Source organism: Ctenocephalides felis, unplaced genomic scaffold (genome assembly GCF_003426905.1).
Source record: "Ctenocephalides felis isolate EL2017-DRISC unplaced genomic scaffold, ASM342690v1 CF-g0.4_SCAFFOLD_01886, whole genome shotgun sequence".
NCBI classification, from domain to species: domain Eukaryota; kingdom Metazoa; phylum Arthropoda; class Insecta; order Siphonaptera; family Pulicidae; genus Ctenocephalides; species Ctenocephalides felis.
This window is the reverse complement of record NW_020538040.1, coordinates 45124698-45148275: the sequence shown is the minus strand read 5'-3', so window position 1 is coordinate 45148275 and position 23578 is coordinate 45124698. Positions and strand designations below refer to the sequence as shown.

Below are 23578 nucleotides of genomic sequence, written 5' to 3'. Positions count from 1 at the left end.
AACCAATCACTTTTGCAATTATTATTGTAATATTTGTATTATTGCTTTCAATTGATAAGTAGAGATATTGAAATTAACGTTAATTATGAATGACGAGTTATCTTGTTTTCTCTAGTTTTCGGACCATTATAAGAACTCAACTATCCCGAAGCATTTAGCCGTTTTGCATATTCGCTTTTTATACATATAACAGTATGTCTGTACGTATTCGTGTAAGTCGAAGTAATTAAATTGAGAAAACTCAGTATCCTATATCATTCGCTTCATGGGTATTTAAACACAGTATTTTTTGCACGACTACAATTGCACATTCAAAAAACATAAATAGAGGCAATTAACTTGTATTCAAAAATGAAATAGTGACTAAGCTGCATTCATTCGTTTGTCTTGTACAAACATGCTTTACATAAACGTTCAATTTAGTTGTCAGTGCACATAGTCTGTGATGTGGGTATCAATCCGCTGAAATGTGCATGTTCTAAAATTAAGCTCGCTTGCAGTAATTTAATATAATCTATTATAATAATTAACCTGGGGAACCTGTTGAGCGCAAGTGAAATAATTACGCGTAACGCTCAGAGTCCCTAAGAGTATCCTCGGTGTACATTGCGAATGTGAGCGTGTGTGATATTTGTGTTTTGCTGATATTACTACATTGTGGTGTGCATCGTAATTAAACGGTAAGTCAAGCTGAGGTAAATGTCCGTTAAAACGAATTCGCAGAATTTCCCGCCTCAGTTGCTTGATTACAGTTTTTTCAAATTGCATTGCTGATTTACATGCGTAGCCTCATAGCACATGACACACCATAAATAAAATGATTGTAATTAAATTGCTCATTATGTGAATGTACGGACCGAGAGGTTTTCATGAAGATTTCTATATAGATTCCCGTACAACAAATACAACTTTATCGTGAATTATTTTTTCTGTCTATCATCTAGATTTATATGATATTTCTCACATTTGTTATATTTCATAGATAAAATTTTATTTTCTGTACAATTTATAAGCACTGCATAAGTAATCGTATAACTTCCAATATATCAGTTTAACAATGTATGATACATAACAATAACATACAATTATTATTAGAAAACATTTACAGCGATGCATAATAAAAAAAAAAGATTGAAACATTTATTAATAATAATTTAAGTTTATTTATCACATGTCTGGAAAACAGTTCAGAAAGCCACCACGTAAAATACGGATATTCGGTTAGAGGTGTAGGTTAGGGCGGAGCACATAGGTCCAATTTGACTTTGAACAATTATATTGTGAAATCCAAACCAATATCAAAACAAATAGCATATATCAAATAAACAACTATCTGACTAAGTTCAGTAAAACTCTCAGCTAATTCATCATTGAAAAAATGTTTTTTTTTTTTGCTTTTTTACAAAAATTAGTCACCTGGTCCTTTTTACTTACTTTCATAGACGGGGTAAAATGGAAGGGCCAATGGGAAAACAGGTTCAATGTCTCAATTATAATTTTAAAGGAATTTTACGAAATAATAACAACATTATTATAGTAACAGAGAGAGAGAGAGAAAGAGAGAGAATTTGAATTTTCAATTTACTTGAGGTATCTTCAATATTCATATTTCTTTATTGCTTACGAGCTTCACTAAAATTTTCGATAAATTGACGAGTATGATTTACATGTGCCATTCAGAATTCATATAATCAAACCGTTGTCCGTTATAATGGAAAATTGTTGGAATATTTAAGTTGAAGATGCGCAAAATCGAAAGAAGGATGTATGGACGTACGAAAAGTCCCGTCCCCATCTGTTTATATAAGAAGAGCGCGCGTTTGCAGGCCGTCGGGCGTCCGGGCTGAGACTGGTTCGTAATGCGATCATAGTTATATGAATACATAATGCAGAATGCTATCGTATTAACACGTGAGCCGTCCGTTTTCTGCGCTAGCCGCCGCGGTTCAATGCAACGCGAGCCGAAGTGGCCAAGCTCAACGGCCGGCCTTAACCAGTACCGGTCTTCTAAACCAGCCGACCTTGAGTTATGTGCTACGGTGGCGCCACGCGTGTCCAGGCGACGACATCACACGTTCCAGACAGACAAGAAATGCAAAACGCAATCGGTGCTATGGTATAGATATAGACATATAGCGAAAGCGCGGGCTATCACATTCATAGGCTTTTACTCAATTTAACCATCATAAGCACCATCGGATGTTTTGCAACATACGACCAGGAAAATCACGTGTGGGGTAGAGCGGGGCTAGTTGAGCATAGGGGCAAGTTGAGCAATCGAAATATCTCGAAAACTATCCACCGTCCGTTTAGGCATTATATGGCGGAAAGATAGAGGTTTGAGAGAAATAAACATCCCGCAATCGCTAGTGGCCGCTGGACAAATGAGTGAGGCTCACAGCGTTTTATTTATTTTGAGACCAAAAAATAAAAAAGTAATTCATCACGAGTTTTCGTCTGGTTTAGTCAAATGTTATTTATTGTTACACAGGTATATGTTATTCTTCCATATAATTATAGTACTTTTATAATTCTCACGATTTTTTTATAAACTCACTTTTATTTTGAAATTTCGAGTTGGGGTTAGTTGAGCATAGTTGCTCAACTTGTTCTGTAACTAAGACAATTACCACTGACTTCCAGAAATTAATTATTATTTTCAAGATTTAAGCTAAGTCTATGAGTAATAATATAAAGAAACAATAATTTTAAACAAAAATACTGAATATTATGGTAAAATGATTCCTAAGATACGATATTGTTTTGTTGATTCTACTTTTGGTTAATTATTCAGAGAAAATCACTATATGTTTTGTTTTCTCTGTCAATAACGACTATAAATATAGAACTGGTTATTAAAAACTTATTTTATTTCATCACTAATCGACATTGAACTTATAATTTCATTATAATTTCTTAGTGCTCCACTTGCCCCACCTATGGGGTAAATTGAGCATACTTGACTTTTTGCATTTAAACAGCTGTAGCTTTTAAATTTTACTTATTACCAAAAAATAGTATTAACACTTTTGTTAAGCGATGAACAACAAATCCATTAAGCCGTATAGAAATTTATTGAGACTTTTCATTGAGGAGCTACATCCGTTTAAGTGAAAATTTGCTCAACCAGCCCCGCCCTACCCCACACCAATACTGGGTGCCCGATACCAGGATTTATTTTCGTAAAAGTCATTTCTATCACCTATTGGTTGAACTAATGGTAAAATGCTAACGTCCAGCTTGTGTTAAAGTAAAACTAAAATTTTCTTCACCTCTCTTATTACTTTTGTAATATTTTGACTTTAATATTATTTAGCAATTCTTTACTTCTACAAGCTTGTGAGTGGCATCATAGAATCACCAGAACTCCTAGCAAAAATCGAATTCGTTATACCAAGACAAGGACTTGTTAAAGTCATTTTTATTTCCTACTGCTTGTGCTCATGATAAAATTCCAACGTCTCTTGTGTTAAGATTATTGTATAACTTATTTGATTTGGTAACCTAAAATATTTCTTTTAAATATTCGCGTATAATCAACTATCTATATTAATCATTTATCATAAGTAAATTGTAAGCTTAAAAAATTAATTAGCTAATAATTTCAATATACCAATCAAAATTTTAAAAATACGTGTTAGAATGCAGTGTACATATATTTTCTGTAGATGATTATATAGCATTATTATTTAAAATTAGGTTAAAAATTGAAATAAGTGCTTTCAAACTTAATTCTTAAAAATATTTCAATAAATTGTGCATCCTAATTTTATATTGGTTTATTAACATTCCGTAGGGTAAGTTATTTGATCTTTCGATTACAGAACTTACGTATGCCAAGCTTAACCACAAACAGGATGCGTGTTACTATAACTAACTTTTATTGTTTTACAATTTAATTCCTTTTACAACTACTAATTGCCTAATAAATTGCTGCTTGTAATATGCCACCTTTTTGATGTAGTAATTATCTTTTATAATCCACATTCCCAGTAAATTAGATTGATTGAGTAAGTGTACGTTGTAAATTATTGCATATTCCTCAGAAATAAATCATTAATAGATTATTAAGATAAGCGATTATTGTACGACAAAAAATATTTGTTTTTATAAGCATATTTTTTCTGTTATTATTTTCATTTTATACTTCAAATCAAACTAGATTTCTATTTTTATTCTAAAGTTTAAAGCTGAAATTCTAAAACGATTTATTATCTTTCAATAAAAATCAGCCATCAATTGACGATTTTCCTCTATTTGATGGTTCGGACTAGTATGGATCCTTTCCCCAAGTGACCGCTTTATCAGTATCGTCAGGAGGACGCCCTGTGGCTCTGATATAGCTGACATCCACCGCAGACTTATTTTAATGCCGCAAGATTTAAGTTTGTTATGGCCGGCAGACACTCTTCTGTTCATTTGCACAATAAGTAAACTTGGCATTTTTCTTAAAAGCCACAGGCTACAGATTATATGTGCGTCTTACTGTTGAATATTATCATTCGAAGATGAGAACTATTTGAATAATTCAACAGCTCCAGAAGGATTGTGACGTGTTTCCATATTATTTAAGTGCGAGCAATAGAACTTAATTAGAAAAGTAATTATTCTATTTATCGTTACTTATTGCTATATGGTAATTAAATAATGTATGCAAAATAAGAAAAGAAAGAACAACAACATCTTAATATGAAAGACTACTTGCACATGACTTGCTCCATTCAAGTCAGTTATCATAATAATAAATGGTAGTCTGCACGAAGGCAGGTCCATTGTTTGAGAGCACCACAAATCAGGTTGAAAAGACAACTTCAATTAAAGTTGTCGATTTCTTGTTTTCATTTTTCTCACTTCACTCATTAGTATCAACTTAAATGTATAAAATATGAATATCGCGCCGAAGGAGTAGAGTGTTAAGTTCTAATACATAACTGAGTTATGTGCTATAGCTCAAGTTAGTAAAGTTAGTTTATAATTTCCACTTTATTCCGACATGTAACGATCGAATTAAAATAAATAATAATAACAATACAAGCATTAGGACCCTGGAATATATTCTATTTCATTATATGTTAAAAACAACTAAACTACAGGGCAAAAATAAAAATAATTCAATACACCATATTGCGCATTTTATACTAGAAACTTTTATAATCAAACTATTAACAATTGAGGCATTTTAGAAATTGCTTAAAAGTGTGATATATTACATAGGAAATTAACTTTTATGGAAAATAATTTATAAGCAGAACCAATAAAATCAAATTTACTTGTTTATTTAATGAACTATGCTGTAAAGATATATTTGTACATCTGTATATATGTGGATGCATCCGAAATAATGTTAACGTAATATATCGTTACAAAGATCACGTGATTTTTGCGCTAAAATAAAAAAATAGAATATATAAAGTAGATATCAGTTTTCGAAAAACTCAATTTTTAATACTGGCTTCGTAATGGTAAGATTTATTATGAGCGCACAGACGTACGTAGGTACAATCTGTTTTACACTAAAAAATAAAAGTAAAAATGATAGTCTTGCGGATTATTAAATACTTGATTGAGTCAGTCACGAACTTGCCTGAGTAGGCCGATTGTAAGCTCAGAGTTTACACGTAATTGCCTTAAGTATTATGTTTAAGCTCGATGTTCATGGATAATTAAATTAAATGAAAAGCCCGAGGCAAAATTAATGTATATACGAGCATATCTAATTGTGAGTAATAGATATTCAATGCTCTGAGTCTCTAATTATGTTGTTGCAATGTGTTACAAATATTGATGAATTATGCAGAATATACATTGATTTAAATTTATGAATAAATTTTCATACCATATTCGAATCATGCTGAGGCATAACATATTATTACTTGAAAATATTAGCTTTATTAATTAATTTGCAGGTAAAACGATAAAACTTATTTGCACTAATAAAATACAGCAGATAGTATTTAAAGCTATAAAGTGAGTAGTAATATAATATCCTATTGGTGAACGTGACCTTTTGGTTTTTATTATCGATCATATTATTATTATTATCGAGCATCATTATTTATTATTATCAATCAATTTGATCATTGCTATTTAATCAGTAGCAAAATGATTATGTAGATCTTTTCACAAGCAGATATAAACGAGTATCTTCAAACTTATAATTATATAAGCTCTCTGGTCAATTATAATTTTAATTATAAATATCAAGTTCAATATCGTTTACCAGCACTACTTAATGATTTCATTTAGTTATTTATATATATATATATATATATATATATATATATATATATATATAACTACAATTTAGAAAATTTGAACTCGGTCTACTACGGATTGCATTTTCTTTCTTCTTCACTAATTCTTAAGGTTAAGGTAAGAAGATTAATAGGTCAAGACATTAATAATACCTACTGAGAATTTGTAGAAGATCGTTTGATTATACAACAAACCAATAACCCTTTGAAAATGAGCTTCGATGATATATTTGAAAAGAAAACATATTTTAAGTGAATTTCCTGTAAAGTTGAATTTCAAAACAAATAATTGAAATCAACAATTTCAATTAGCAATGGCATGTGATATTCATATGTGGCATCAGCGTCAAAAGACAATAATTTTAAATATACCTTATATCCCTCTTGAGGTGAAGCCACGTGACCAGTTCTACTCACATTTCAAATTAACATTATAATATAAATTTTGCAAAAGCACCTAAAAAATCACCTGACGATGCGCATGAAGGATTCATATTAGAAATGGAATTGAAAAGATACCCTCGGTAAAATAAATAAAATAAAAATCAAATAGTTCTGTTCCGCCAAAGAGTTTCTCAGAAACCTTATAAATTACTAATGAGTCGCGGTCAGGACGCCCGACGTCAAAAAAATTATTTCGATCTCCATTATAAAGGCAAGGTTAAATTTTATGTTTGTTGCAAAGCACAAATTATTTAAGAATTATGAAGAAGTAAAATTAGCACTGGTATTATGAAGTAACTATGTATTAAACAAACATTAAAGCATGAATGAAATTGTACTGGTTTTATGTTACACTGTAATGAATAAAGAGAATGAGTATATCTAGGAATTTGAATGCAGAATAAATAATACACATTATGTAATAATTAAAATAATTACAAACGATAACTTGATAGAACTTGTTTATATCAAATGTTTAATCCGTTATGAATATTTCAGTAATTAGAACGAATGGAATTATTGCGTGACTCGACAAGTACAATGTATATATCTTCATCTGCAAATACGTTAAGCAATTTTTAATGAGACATTTATTACGAGAATGAATTTATTACATGTGAAAACTGTTGTATTGCTGTTTTATATTACTTTAGTATACAAGAAAAACCTAAATAAGTAATTATTTCGATTAAGACCATGCTGAAGAGATATAAATCCCGTATAAATGATAATGAACGTATATATTGCAAACACTAAAGCACGATTATCAGAGGCCAGTGGGATATTTATAGCTAAATTTATTTTAAAATATATTCTTATATGAATGATATAAAGATAAACGAGATTTTTATTCAAGACTCTCTAATTGAATTTATTATCAGTAATTTGTAATAAATTGATGAAAATAGCTATAAAAATCTTTAATAATGGAAAAATTAACAGAGATCTAATTCGAAAGATTAATGAAACCTAAAATCAACTTGAAGAATGAAATGAAAATGAACATGAAAAGCCCTGAATCTTTAGAAAACGGTTTAGTAAAAATTGAATTGGACCGAAATCGGTTGACGAAATAAGTATAAAATAGATATAAAAACAGACAATGTTATAAATACGATTTAAAGACTCGATATAAAATTTTACAAAGCAAATAATAATTAGCATTATATATAATATATTATTATTAAAATATATTACGTAATAATAATTCAAATTGGGTTAAGGTAAATTAAATATTTGAATACTTCGATTGGCTTGGCTCGCCCGTGAGTAAGTGGTTAGAGCTATGGGATTTGAATCGGTGGTCCCAGGACCCATACCTGCCTCGAGCAGTCTGATATCAAACAGTAATGACTTCAGTTGTCATTTCGAATCGATCGCTGTTCCTTTTATATATAGACATAATTATTTGAGTGTGTGTGTTTTGCAATGCAATTTTCCCGATATAGTAAAATTCCTTATCGAGCATTTTCTTCTTTGTTCGCAGGACAACGGATCACAACAATACAATTGGATGGCGTGCAATACTTTGTCTCAAGGATGAATCCGTACTCACCAGAGCTGAACTATTTCTTGGCGTATCAATACTGCAGATCACTTGGACTGCAATTAGCGTCGTTCGAGAGCCGAGAAAAGGCGGACTCAATAACGCAGTACTTGAGTAATGCAGGTACTTACATATTTCAATTGTGATATCTCAATTCGAATCGCAATAGACAGTCTACTAGGTCTCATATACATGAGCTGCAATTAAGGATGTAAATCACGATTTGGCTACTAGTATTACTTGGATTAAGCAATTGCTTTATTATATGCATCGGAATATTTGTATATGGTTACACTTCAATGATGTTTGCAGCACAATCTTGGAACATAAAATCATTGTTTTTTCACGAATTCACTATTTGGAAACTTGTATTTTATCGTAAATGATCTGCGTCATATTCCGTTTTTAGATTCTGTTCTTGAACGTAAGTAAACTTTTGGATACAACTGCAAACGTCTTTTTAATTTTGATCAGTAAGATTTATGTCACCGATGTTTAAAATAAGTGTAAACAATTACTTGAACATATCTGTTTCCTACGACTGTATGTACTACACACCATGAGTAACTTATATTTCAATTATATTTCGATGTTTTCGCGAATATTTCTGATGTCATCAAATAATTTCCATTATCCAAATGTAGGTTACACGAAATACGATTTCTGGACGTCGGGTAACCGATTGGGTACCGATATGTTCTTATGGATGAGCACTGGTCTTCCATTTAACGCGACCTTCAACTATATGAAACGCGCGCCAGGATCAGGATCACAGGCTGCAGGAGGCGCTGGTTCGGCGGCAGGAAGCGCATCCTTGGACCCAACCGCGATGGAAATTCCAAGCGGTAGCACGGCCCCACAAAGAACCGCCCGACACAAGTAAGTGGAGAAAAATAAGCGGAAAGATTTTTTAATAAAAAAAATATTTTCAGTAAAAACTATGGCTTTGTAATTCGTTTGGGTTTATTTGAATGCAATCTAAGCGTGAAGTTTATAGTCGACAAGATATTAAAAATAGGGAAAAAAATGAGGCAATACATAAGCATTTGCATCTTAGAGATTTTACGGAGATCACAATGGCAATCCAAAATGACGCACACCGCGAATAATAACAATTGTCTAACCAGCCTTTTCACCATAAAGTTGCTCAAGTTATAGTAAATTTAAAGTAAAAAGTCATGATTTTTCATTGGTGTACTTTTAGCTTGTTTACGTGAATTCTCACGATTCAAACCGCATTCGATTTAGTCTTATAATCAAGATTACACGGAAAGTCAGGAAACGTAAGGCATCTACATATGTTTTCGCTTTTTGTTCTAGGAAGCGACTTGCGCGCAGATTATAATCTACCTCAATAAAATTCAAAAGTACAAAATCATTTAGTATAAATATCTCATATTTAGTAAAAGCTGTTTAGGAAACGTTGACAAAGCCGTAGCTAGTGACGCAAAAATCAGGTTTGAGATAGGTTTTGCATTAGAGCTACTAAAAGACTCAATTAAAGGTACATTTACATACAGGTATATATTTATGTTGCATTTATGCAAAAACATGACTATGATAAGAGTACATGTTGCAATTATAAACCGAATACAACTTATTCACGTTTTAACTCATTAAGCTCAATGCGTTCGATAAATCCAGCTTAAAGTATTAGAAAATGCCAATTAAGAATATAAGAAATACAAACATATTTTCAAGTACTCTAAGGATTAATATCGGGTTATGATGGGCATCTGCATAACCGGTATAAAATTCCTCTGCCATCTTATTGCTCACTCGAATCGCGCCCAATAAAATGCTGTTTTTATAATATTAATGATATAGCTGCGGTAGGATTCCAGGCTAGCGCGAAAAAATGTACTTGAAAGTGTCAAATATCACAGTACATAAAATATTCAAGAAATTAACTTACGTGTCATCGTCTTTGATAACTCTATTATATATTTAGACATTCAGTTACAATAAGCAAGTAAGAACGAGCTTTAGAATCAACTCGTCGTAAACGCAATTTAACGGGGTTATGCGCATATACAACCATTCGTAAACAAATTTATGTGACAATTTCTTATACAAATCAAAATAACATTGGATTAAACTTAACGGTCAATTTCAACTCGGACTGTATCGGATCGCAACATATGTAAAGAAAGCATTTCCCTATGCATAACATAATGAAAAACCCGGACGTTTTCAATGATATTAAATATGTGTATGCCTGCAATCCTGTTAAAGTATTATAATTAATGTTTCGAGCTATATCGCATCTTACGATACAATATGTGCGAGAGAAATTGATATACTTTTTAATTTCCATCCAATATGTGGAACGACATACATTTACGCAAGGCCACACGTCAATCTTGTGTTTTATTAAATATTTTTACAAAAGAAAATTGTATTAAAGCAAGTTTTTATGAAATAATTGTGAAATGTATATAATCTCTTACAATTGTTGGAAACTCATATTAAAAAATTCATTAACTTCAAGACTTGTTGTTCTACTGTACATATTAAGCGTGATTATAATTACAGAAAAGTGAAACCAGAGCGGTCTATTAAATGAGATATTTCACAGAGTTTTAATAAAATCGTTAATCTTAATAGTTATTATTACGCATATGATATTAAAATATAGATTTTGCTAGAAAACCTTCTTTTTCTACCTACCTAATATTTTCTTAATACTTTTAGCTCAATATAACTAAAACTGACTTTTTTAAAAAAAAAATCTCAAACCGCTTTTGAAATAACAGTTGATAATATATTTTAATCTTTTTCTACGGTTGAATTTATTGTTCATCTGCATCTATTCTATTTATTAATTCGCTTATAATAGATGTATAAGTAATAGAGACAATTATTTATATCGAAGTTTTACCCACTATTTATCTATTTCAGAAATTGTAGTAAATATCGACTGTACATATTTCGAAAATTTTACTTTGTCAGTTTGAGTCAGATGTTTCAAAAAAAAAAGATTCGTTTGTTTCTGTTTTATAGAATTAACTAATATTGACATAATAAATTCTTCAACCAAAAGATGAATCTTGTAAGAATGTTAAATTTTTTATTTTTAGAATCCAGTATTTAGTAAATAAAACATTAGTTTAACGTTAATCTAATATATACTTATTGAATACTTTTTTTTAATTATTAACGTTTTCCATATTTCGGAAACAGCTGGACCTGCCTCTACCAAAAACTATTATAAACAGTTTACTACTGTATTTCCACTTATCAGTTGGCGTAGTATACGCTGAAGACAATTGATTCAATAGATAAATTGAGGACAATAAAGAAACATAGGTCTTCGGCCAGAAACAAAGTATCTTCTGAACGAGTGAATAATTAAATTTAATATAATTTAAACGATTTTAAATGTTCAACAATACCAAATTTTAATATCACGTTAAATAAGTAATATAAGATATTTAAAGCAAAAACTTGAGCATTAATAATTTTCACAGTATTTATGCTTTACTTAGACTAGTCATACGAAAAAAAGTGGATGCAAATGTAGTTTAGCACAAATGGAAAATGATCTAATTTACACGTATATAACAATAATGTTTTCATTTGAAAAAAAATCAAATGATTATAAATCAGATGTGATATAAATATTGTTAATATTTTATTGTTGAAAATTTTATAGTAAAAAAATAAAAACCTAAAAATAACATATAACGGCTAACGCATTTCGCTCACATTAAAGCATGTGCGTAAAACAAACATTTGAACAGATTGATAATAAAATGCCCTCTCAAAAATCATATCATTTTTAGGTTTTTAATTTTTCATTTAAAATTTTCCAATAACAATCCTGATAAAATGCGCCAACTTCCTTTTCCTTTCGAAGTCGAACAATTTTGTAAATTTTAAATTATAGTTCAACAAATAGCCTTATTTCAAGAAAACTTGCTTCCAGTTGCTTCATTATTTTTGACTGTGGTCCTAGAAATGTTATTTATGATTACGATTAAAATGCATAAAAATTAACCATAATAACCGAACAAGTTTCACAGTTGTGCCAAAGCTCTAGGTTGAACTTAAAAACTCATAATTTTCAAAAATTTTATTTGTCCATGTTTAATTTATCTTTTGTATAATTGCTTTTTCAAACTTAATATACTTTTTTAATTACTATTTTTTATTGTTTACACCTTTCTCAAGATAAAGGTTCAATTTGTCTTTTTTAACCCGCCCACGTGGAAGCTTTTATAGAGATTATACAATTTGACTTAAAATTAACAATGCAGTTTTCAAAACAATTAAATAACGTATACTTAAAAATTATATTAAGGTCTCGTAAACTAAACGACAGTGCTCACAAACTGAAAAACTGACAACGAGGAAAATACTTTTGTTATGGATTTTCGAACATTGCCGTTTATCGCCCAATAGTAAAGTCGTAAAAATTAAGGTGATGGAAGAATGGTTATACACATTTTTCCCTTTTCTTCAAAATATTGTTAAAAAATTTTTAACGTTACTTGTTTTTCGAATATCAGTGGTAGATCTTTTGATAAATATATACATATTTTGATAAATACATATACATACATGCGTGTATGTGCGTGTTTTGTGTAATATTACCATAGATTGCACGGTTTCGAAGAATATTATTTTTACACATCATGACACGAGATTTATATATATATATATATATATATATATATATACATGTTTAATTGAACGTACAAAACTGGCCCGAGCATACAAGTTCACAAATAATGATTGTGGTTATTATGTATCGCAATCACTTCATATGTCCGCGCATTCCACTTCATCGTTGTTGTACTTGCAACTATATATTAACGTCATGATTTATTAACATTGCCATAAGAAGTCGAATTGACGTACAATGATATATGAATAGCACATGTTTATATTGACTTAGGTTCGAACTCTACAATTACAGTTCAATGATTGGCAAAAAACTACCCGGCGATGCGCGTGGATAAAAACGGTACAACGCATAATTCATTTATACACAAACACATATATCCAACTTGGGTATGTATATTCTTTTCTCGCATTGTTTTTGCCCAATGGCCGTGATTATTTAAAAGATAAAAACTTGATTTGCTCGAAATAGTAATTATATTTTACAAATGTTGGTGGGCGTAGACCCCGCCAGCACAGTGAAGTAAAAAAGGCGGATAAAAGAGCGCGACCGGTAAATTTAGATGTAAGATAAAGCAATTATGAGTACTTGTCAATAATATTGAAATCAATGATACACGCTTATTAATCGAATGATAAATTGAACCTAAAGAATACCATAGGACAATAGACAAATATGGTTGCTATAAAAATATGAACGATTGAGATTCTTAGCCTTTTAACTCACGATTAAGCTTAATCTCGAATAGAAATTGACTTGATTCGTGTTTTTAGTTTGCTGTTTTTTAGACAGTATCCGCGTAAAACATTTTTTTACGACTTGTGGGCTCTATTATGGTCATTTTAGAGACAACTATTTTTAATTTGTGATAACACGCCCTTCGTATTTAATAAATATATGTAGAATGAAAAAGTTATGTCTTTGTATTTTCATATATACTGTACATGTTTACATACTTGTTTCTTTAGATTGTTTTGAATACTTCTGACACGTGAAATTGATAAATTGAATTAAAAAAACTTGTTACTACATTTATTTAAATAAAAAGTTATTAATAACTTGATATAAAACATTAGCATAATATTGAATTCGGTTGCGGAATTTATATGGTACATATTTTACTATGGGGATCCTAATAATGAATATACTTTGAATGCTGAATTTTGCGTTATATTATAAATGCGTGAATTATGAAACAAAATAACAAAGGTGAGGCATAACATGTCTGATCAAAATAAATAATAATTATAATACTATCAAATTTTGCTGGTGTCCATGAAAAGTTGAATAAAATTTAATGATTTTCATTAATTGGTTCAATATATAGTATACATTTTTCACACAAGAGAAACTTAACCCTCTAGATCTCGCATAATTTTCATTTCACATTGCATATTTTTCGATAATTTACCAAATAATTCTAGCTTTTTCTGTAATATTACGCATAAATCTTAATTCTAAAATGTAATCTAGACAGACAATATGGATATTCATAACCTAGGTGTTTCAATCTAAAATAACATTTTCATATACAGAAGTGAGAACATTATAGGCTGCTGTGACTTAAGTCACATAATTCATTAATACCAACAACTTAATTTATACAGAATTTTTGATTTTCGTTTGCATATATAGGCTTATAATTACTTTTGTGTTCTATTCTATTCTTATTACTCTTTTTGTTTTTGTAAAACCAAAAAATCGACCCATTCGTAACCAAAAGCGTGTACGAGAGATGGTGTACTACGTTTAAAAGTTCGTTAAATATTTTCGTTTGTTTCGAGATTTGAATAATTTTTGTTAAAACTTTAAAAATTGTTTAATTTTAACAGCTTCGTATTCCTCATAACACAAATAAAGAAGTCACTAGAAGGTTGTCTTGAAACAATCAAAATTATCAAAAATTCTAGAATTTTATACATTAATTTGAAAAAAAAAAAAATACTGTTATAAACGGATAGAGGCCGATAATGATATGAAGTTCGTGCGTTACGTACGAAATATCTCGTATATTATCGTTATGCCAATTATTTAAGGAGGCTCGTTGCAATTCGCTCCATGAGACAAATCGAAGGATAGATTTACGAATCGAATAGCGTTAAAATATAGCTAGTAGTTGAATTTCGCCAGTCCGCACATACCGATGCCTCGGGTGTCTTTCGCGAATTCCATCGTCGGACGCATGGTCCGCATCGCAGATACGTGTTCGCAGCGACATCCGCATACTTGGAGTAACGTGGGTCTCTGCATCTAATGCAAAAGTAACGACTTGTAGGTGCATGTGCAGCAGGCTTTTATTGAATCGCTTCACAAAGAGCTTTTTGACGAGGACTTCTCGTACGAAGGTACCCACTACTCACTGTGTCTTATGTCTAACAGACAAGCGGACAATTCAAATTGGCAGCACGCTAAGACGCGCGTTAACCGTCATCAAGTAACGGTACCAAATCAGGAACGTGCGCGATTTCTAAGATTATTACACAGTTATATGGTTATTTCTTCTATTATCTTCTCATTTCACACTATTTCTATATATTGGCTTTGAATCGATGCACGATCATAAATGTAATATGCAGAAACTATCAAATATGGGCTTTATGCTCAAAATAAGTAAGGTTTAATGCGTTTTTCGAAACATATACATGATACGTTGAAAAGGTTACAAGTATCAATGGTTATTACGAAAAGTCAGTAAAGCCACAAACTGAACTACATCATAAAACCATATGTGATAATATTATTAATAGACATAAAATAAACTTAAAACATAATATATCTATTTTGATTTTAAACTTGCTTGGAAACAGCATAATATTATACTCACTTAATGCTGCTAAATTGAATTGATAAATATTATATTTTATACACAAACGATATTTAATTATTATATATTTTCTACTATTTTCCTAAATTATCAGACGTTTTATTCATAAACTATCAGTTTTTGTTATTCTCCATCGCAAAGCACTTCTTCGCCAGAAATGTAATAAAATAATAATACGATAATAAAATAAATACTTAAATTATTTCAAAATATTTTATGTAATGTAATCCAATCTTGTTATTGAATCGTGAAAATGATGGTATTTCATGCAATAAAATATATTATTGCAAGTGCAAGCTTACAAAAACTAAAATCAATTTAATTATTATTATCAATACACATAAATAAATTCATTTAATATGGAAATTTTCAAATAAATATACCTATATACATTAGGGTGGTCCTTAAAATGGTCATTTTCGAATTTCCTTGCTCCCAGGGGCTCAAATGGCTCCAAATAGATAAAAAACAATTCTCTGAAAGTTTAAGCTCTTAATATTAACGTTTAGATAGAGCGCAATTCAATCAAAGTTTTGTATGGAAATAGCATGGAAAAATTTTCAAAAATTTTAAAAATGTTTTTTAGATGTAATTTAGCAAACAAATGAAAGAATAAAACTCATTTCATTTGTCGCTAAGTTATACCTAACACATTTTTTTTTTAATTTTCAAAAATTTTTTCATGTTCTTTCCATATGAAGTTTGATTAAATTGCGCTCTATCTAAACGTTAATATTAAGAGCTAAAATTTTCAGAGAATTATTTTTTATCAATTTGGAACCATTTGGGCCCTTGGAGCAAGAAAATTCGAAAATGACCATTTTAAGGATCTCCCTAATATACATATATAGTAATATTAAAACAAATAAATGTATTCCAGTGAAGAAAATATAACAATTTCTAGGATAATGAATAATAATGGGTAGTACTGCCAACTCGATTCAGGAAAGATTAGTGTAAGAGATTTATTTAAAAAATAGTAATATAAAAGCTATCAATTCCAAGCTATCAAAACATCAAAAGTAAAGGTAAAAAATACAGGTGAAATTCAAAATTCAAAAATTAATTGCAAATAAGTTTTCCACTAGATTTATATTATATTTATATTATATTCCAATAGATTTTCTCTCACACCTCTAAATAAATAACAAATATTTACAATATTTGTGTCACCTTTTCAGTTATGCCATTGTAAAGATTCTTCGATTTAGTGATTAAACAACAAAAACGTATTTATTTCGAAAAATCCCTATACTATCATAGTGCATGGTGGTTCCAAGTTTAATATAAGAAGGCAGATATCGAGTTTTCTCACGAGTTTCGTCTTTTGTCTGTTCGCGACCGTCGTCTGTCGGCTCATCCGTGACCGCGGGGAGACGCAGCAAATTACACACGAACGCATTCTGTACCTGGAGCCCTTTTATACGAAATACCTGAAATGTGTATGCTAATATTTGCAAATTGAAGCTATGAGAAAACAATTGAAAATTTTATTCCTCAGTATTTAACTTTTGTGTGGGAATCACTTTGTTTCGAAAAAGAAACACCTGCATAATTTGACTTGATTTTCGAAGTAGAACGTGCATGGTGCACAGTTTGTTCCGATAATTATATTGGCCAGTTATTGTAGACAAAACTTACTAAATTTTAGTTAAAATTTCAATTTAATTATAAGTTTCACAGTCATATTTATAATTCGCTCTAGAAACAATTCTATACTGATGACCATAGTTCATAAATAATAGGGTGAGGCGGGGCACAAAGGTCCAATCAACACATAACGCGTACAAAACGAACAACTAGCAAACTATTTTCACTAAAATTTCCAGTTAATGCCTAGTTATAGAAATACTTTTTTTACTGTTTTTCTAAAACTTGTAATCATCCCGTTTTTACCTCACGACTGGATTTAAAGAGACATCCAGGAAGCAAACAGATCCAACATTTTTTGTAAAATTGCTTTTTTTTACATAAGTTTACTTTATTTTTACTTCACCCATATGCAAGCCTTTATGGAGTATATATATAAAAAAAACTGTTGAATCTAACTTAAAAATAATAATGCATCCTATAAAAGGAATAAACGAATATTTAAAAACAGGTATTATGAACTAAATAACAGAGCTCAAATACAAAAAAAATATCAACGGAAAAATACTTTTCTTATAAATATCGATATATAGCCGTTTATCTGATATCGACGTCGTATAAATTAAGATGATGGCTGGATACATATTAGGCTGGCTATAATTTTTTTTAAATATTATATAATGATTTATGTTATTGAAATTAATGTTTATTAGAAATATAATTATTTAATGCTATATAAATAATAACTAAGCATAATAAACGATAATAACTAACCATTTCAAACGATACCTATGTAATGAAAAGTTTTTATAATAACACAGGCCTACAAAAAATTTTTTTTTGTTTGGTGCATCAAATGTTAAAGCTGATTCCTATAGAATTTTTTGCGTTGATTTCAAATCTGCAAACCATTTTTTGTATCAGCTCTAGTTTGCAACTTGGAAAGAAGTTGCCGAAACCGGGTCCATTCTAGGTCGTCACGGAAAAGAACTTTTCATAGTGTCAACTAATGTCCCAACTAAGGCCGAATGGGTCTTGTAAGTTTGTATGTACGAGTAGACATATCTCATTAAAATAAAATTCTGAATTGTATTACTATTTTGTACTTTCATTCCTTATATCTTGAAAACTAAAGCTCATAGAAAAAAATTAATGTCATTTTTGAAATCAGCGCCCCAAATATACTTAAAAACAGCATTAAAATCGTTTGCACCATTTTCTTTGTTGGCCTGTGTAATTAATGTCAATACCTGATAATTAACTGATAATTATTCAAAATGAATTTTGAGACCAAAAGTAGAAACCGAATAATAATAATAATCGGTAGTACTGCCTTAGAGCAGGTCCGTGAGCTGAGTTAAACTCTAACTCGATTCAGGGAAGAATAGTGTGAGATATTTTCTGTTGCCAATTCACACCGCAGTGACCGAAGTGGGCTTATTTTCAATTAAAAACATTTTTATTTCTGACGAATATGAATTCAAATATGAATTGATTGAATTGTTTTAAACAAGCACGTGCAATAAAATATTTTATTACATTGAAATTCCATTATTTCCACAATTCATCGACAAGATTGCTCCATAAACATTGATTTTCTAAAATATTATAAAATAATTTAAGTATTTAAATTTGATTTTATCATGTTATTGCAAACAGGGTAAACTTTACCTTCAAGTTACCTTTCATAAGTCACATAAATTAGTACTCTCATAAGTCAATCTTTGCAAACTTTGCTGCTCTCACGGGCTATTGTCCATCAAGTTGTGATACGCCGATACATCTATTCGACGTCTTTTGTTTCTGCGCGACGGATGCGCGTCCGTGTCCACCAGCGATGGGATTCAGGTGTGCAGGAAACGATGGTTTCAGTTCGTTTGCTTCGCGACTTAACCCAAAAAACATTTCGAACTATATCACCGGACGCAAGTGTAAACGTCTTTGTACATGTCACTAGTCGGTGTAATGTTTCAGATAGAGAACTATTTTATTAAGAAAAAATATGTAGCTCAATTCTTATAAAGAATAAAATAAATCAACTTTTATGACGTACAAATAACTTTATACACGATTTTTTATAGTCCTTTGCCAAAAACAATTTTTCATTATTAATATCATAGATATAGATAGACTAAAAAATCGGAGAACCAATTTTTGAAGTAGTCTAATTTTGAATAAAAGATGGTAGCATTTTGCTCAAAATGGATCAAGATTTATTGAACACTATTGTGACACTGAAAAGATTCAAAACTATTTGATATATTTTATATTACAAATATGTAAAATAATACCATATCAGGTAGAGTGGGGCTGAAAGTTCCGCGATATCTTTAAAACAAGTAAAGTTAAGAATTTTTTTCAGATACCAGAACAAGGTACAGTGTACAAAATGTTGCCATAAAATTTATATTTTGCATTGGTTGAATAATGCAGCTATTTTTTCGTAAAATAAAAGTTAGTGGGCCTGTTTGCCTGACCGTCCAATTTTAACCTATGGAGGTTATAAAAAGGACCAAGCGATAAATGTTTTGAAAAACAGCAAAAAACACATTTCGAATTAGCTAGGAGTTTTACTGAATATAGTCAGATAGTCGTTTGTTTGATATGCGTTATTTGTTATGATATAATAGGTTTGATTTTTACAATATATTTTCCCTACAACGCTAAAACACACGAAACAATATCATACTAATTTTCTGTTTTTTTTTAAGCACACGTATTTAATTATTGAAAGATTTCATCAAAAATTGTGTTCGGACTTTTCTATTATTGAAGTTCAATTTGCAAAAAAAATGAATGTGTTGTTTAGTTGATTACTGAATTTCGTGCTATTTTCGTACAAGATTATTTGCCATTGGTTAACCCTCTCACTACTATCGTCGCCTATAGACGACGTCCGCATGACAACCTGTGTGAAGGAGGGTGTCGACTCTTGGTTCAAGATTTATCACTCTGAGTTAAATTTTTGAGAATTTTATTTTGTTCTTGTGGTTTTTAGTTTTTTTTAGAGGTGTCATTTTTAATTTTCAATTACATTTTTATTATAATGAGTAAAAAATCTTGAGATATTTAGTGTAACAAATGCTTGAGCTGGTAACTGGCTTGAAAAATATCGCCGTAGCAAAAAGACAATTTTATAAAAGTAAATTTCACAAATAATACCCCACCATTTAGATTTTTCTAATAAATATCATATCTATTTTCTATAATATACACCATAAATCGTTATTATACTTCAATAGCCTATTTAATTTTATCATCATTTCTTCGTATATTACAGTACGAATCATCAATAATAAAATGTTATTAATCTTATCTTGAATCCAAGGATAATCGATTCGTCACATTTTTTTTACTTGACATGTGTGTTGATAAAATTAAATCAACTCTCAACCGTTAAACATAGTTTTTGTTTGACATAAAAGCGGTTTGTCATGCGGCTTTCAACGACGTAAAACAGGAAGTCGTGCAACGGAAAGAATTAACAGTCAGTTATAAAATTGTTTTATTTCGATTGAAATTTAAACAAAAATAAAAACTCAATTCAATTCAATATCTACAGAAAATATATTCATCTTGCAAAAAATATTTGACTTAAAGTTCACGCCAATAATTCAACCTGAAACATATTGCCTAAACCCATTGGTATAACGAAAAAAATAAATTAAAAAAAAGGAATTTCCACCAATCAAACAAGATGAATTTTTGATCATACATATAAAAATAATACTGCAATAGTGCTAAATGAAATGTATGGAGCATAAAAATAGCGCCAGAGAAACCACACAACTTTTTATATAATAAATACTATAATATATGTTATTACGCATGTAATCGAACTAAAAAAGTTTTCAACATTTATTTTATTTTATCAATATCTTTTTATGATCAAATCTAAATCAAATTGAAATCGGAAGCAGAATCGATTAAAATTCTACCTCGTCTTATTTGCGCCTAGCCTAGCAAGGAAATAAAAAATATTTCATAATTTATTGCTAATATCCTACTTTACCCAATGAAAAACCAAATCTAAGCACAAATATTTTTACTATTACAATTGTAAATAAAGAAAATCAAAAACACACTATTCATAATAAAATGTAAAGCTCATCATCAGAATAATTACAAATACACATTAAAAATTATAATCACAAAGTTATCATGTAAGGATATATCCTCCATGTTGCTGCTCTAGAGTAAAACGTTATTAAAATGCATCACATTCGAGATTTACGAGACGGTAATTATGATATTGCATAAGAGCCATATCGAATACAAATTCGGAACTAAATCACTGATAATCGATACCATTAATTCGAAGAATAATTTAGCACCGCCGACAGAACGATTCGATTCATCGATCATAATGACATATTATTGACGCGTACCATGTAATAAGGCTCTCATCGCGGGCATAAGTGAAAATAACACAGCATGTTGGGTGCAGTTTTGATATCAATTATATGAACATCAAATTGATGTAATCTTTTAAGAATGACCAAATTAAACACACTCGCACGTTCATACATACTTTTGTTACATATAGGGTAGAGGGGGTTTAAGGGTCCGCGGGTAAAAAGGTTCACCACCGATATCTCAAAACCGAGTGAAGTTAAGAATTTCTTAATAACAATATTTGAAAGTAAAGAGAAAACGATGTATAGCCAAGCTTATGACGTCGATGTTAGAAAAAAAACGGCAATGTTTGAAATTCCTTAATAAAAGTATTTTCTATCGTTGTTAGTTTTTTTGGTTGTGAGCACTGTTGTTAAGTTCACGAGACCAATTTTGTAAATATAATAACTCGAGTTATTTTTCGTTACGTTTTTATTAAATGATTCAAAAATAAATTATACTCATGATTAAACCATGATGTATTACATATTCATTTCATTTTATCAACGATCAAATTGTTACTGTAAAAAATATAGTGTTATATGAAATAATTCACCTTTAAGTCATGAAAAAAATCTTGCACACAAGCTTATCCAACAATTGAACCGTTACATATGAAATTATTATAACATTATAATATCATTACTTGCGAAATGATTTTATAGTGTGCTTACTATAATACATTGCATTTCTAATCGAGTTTGCTATATTGAATGCTTTTGTTGTCGAATCCCGTTAGGTTGTAAAACCTCTTCACTGGTAATTTTAATATCACATTGTTATAAAGAATTAACGTGACATTATTACAAATTCAGAATCGAGCAAAGAAATAAAAAAATAATGATATCAAAATTACAATAATCAAACTTCATTTATTTGAAAATTTAAATTAAGTATAAATTATTACATTTCCAAAATAGCAAACCAAAAACATTTTAAACGTCCTAGCGAATATATTTATAAATTAAGGAAACACCATGACATTCGAAAGTTCTGTACAAAAACCTATATTTTTTTTAATTTTTGATTAGCAATAAGAACCTACAGATGAGAAGAATAAGATATGCTAAAGTGACTTAATATTAGTCGGTTCTACAGATGGCAATCCAAATAGTTGTCGCATCTCTGTGTGATGAAGTATTATTACAATTTTTGTAATAGGGCGAATATATATTGATGCAGCAATGCAGGATCAGGGCTATCTTTACTTAGAAATATATTGAAATCTATATTTACAAGTGAAAATCGTTGTCACTACTGCTGGAGAACTTGATCAACCCGTAACCTCTGACTCCAGTCGTTCTAGCCACTTAGATATACGAGCAAGCTCACAAATATCTACTTATAGAAATATAGGTTCTATAGATCACAGAAATATTTATACCACAAAATTATGGAGCTTTGCTATATTGGATAATAGTTTAAAAGATTCTACGTTTCAATATAATAAATAATAATAATGGGTAGCCTGCCCTAGGGCAGGTCCGTGAGTTGAGTTAAACCGCAAATCGATTCAGGAAAGAATAGTGTGAGAGATTTCCTATTGCCATTTCACACCACAGTGCGGAAATAAGGAACATATTTTTAATATATATTTTCGAGTAAAAATTGATATCTGAATTGCATGATATTAGGTTATTCAAAGCGGGGGTTCGAACTGACGAACCCACGAACTCAAGCAGCTATAATAAAAGTACAATTTGTTGCACCTATAAATAAAATAGGCGCGAAGTCAAACTAATGTTATCTTTTGACATTTGTGCCATTCAGAAGTTAGGTTATAGCAGTTGACATTGTGTATAATGCTCTAATAAACCACAAAGATATAGCTTTTTGACAGTTTTGTGACTACCAAATCATGCGATTCAATCCGAAAATTGTCCCAAATGCCTTCATAC

The 23578-nt window shown here is 30.2% G+C and overlaps 1 protein-coding gene across 1 annotated transcript in view; it reads right to left on the bottom strand.

The window, feature by feature from the left end:
• Positions 1 to 23578, bottom strand: part of LOC113378291 (cytosolic carboxypeptidase 1-like) — a 317444-nt gene that overhangs the window by 272013 nt on the left and 21853 nt on the right. The gene's annotated exons all lie outside the window — the stretch shown is intronic.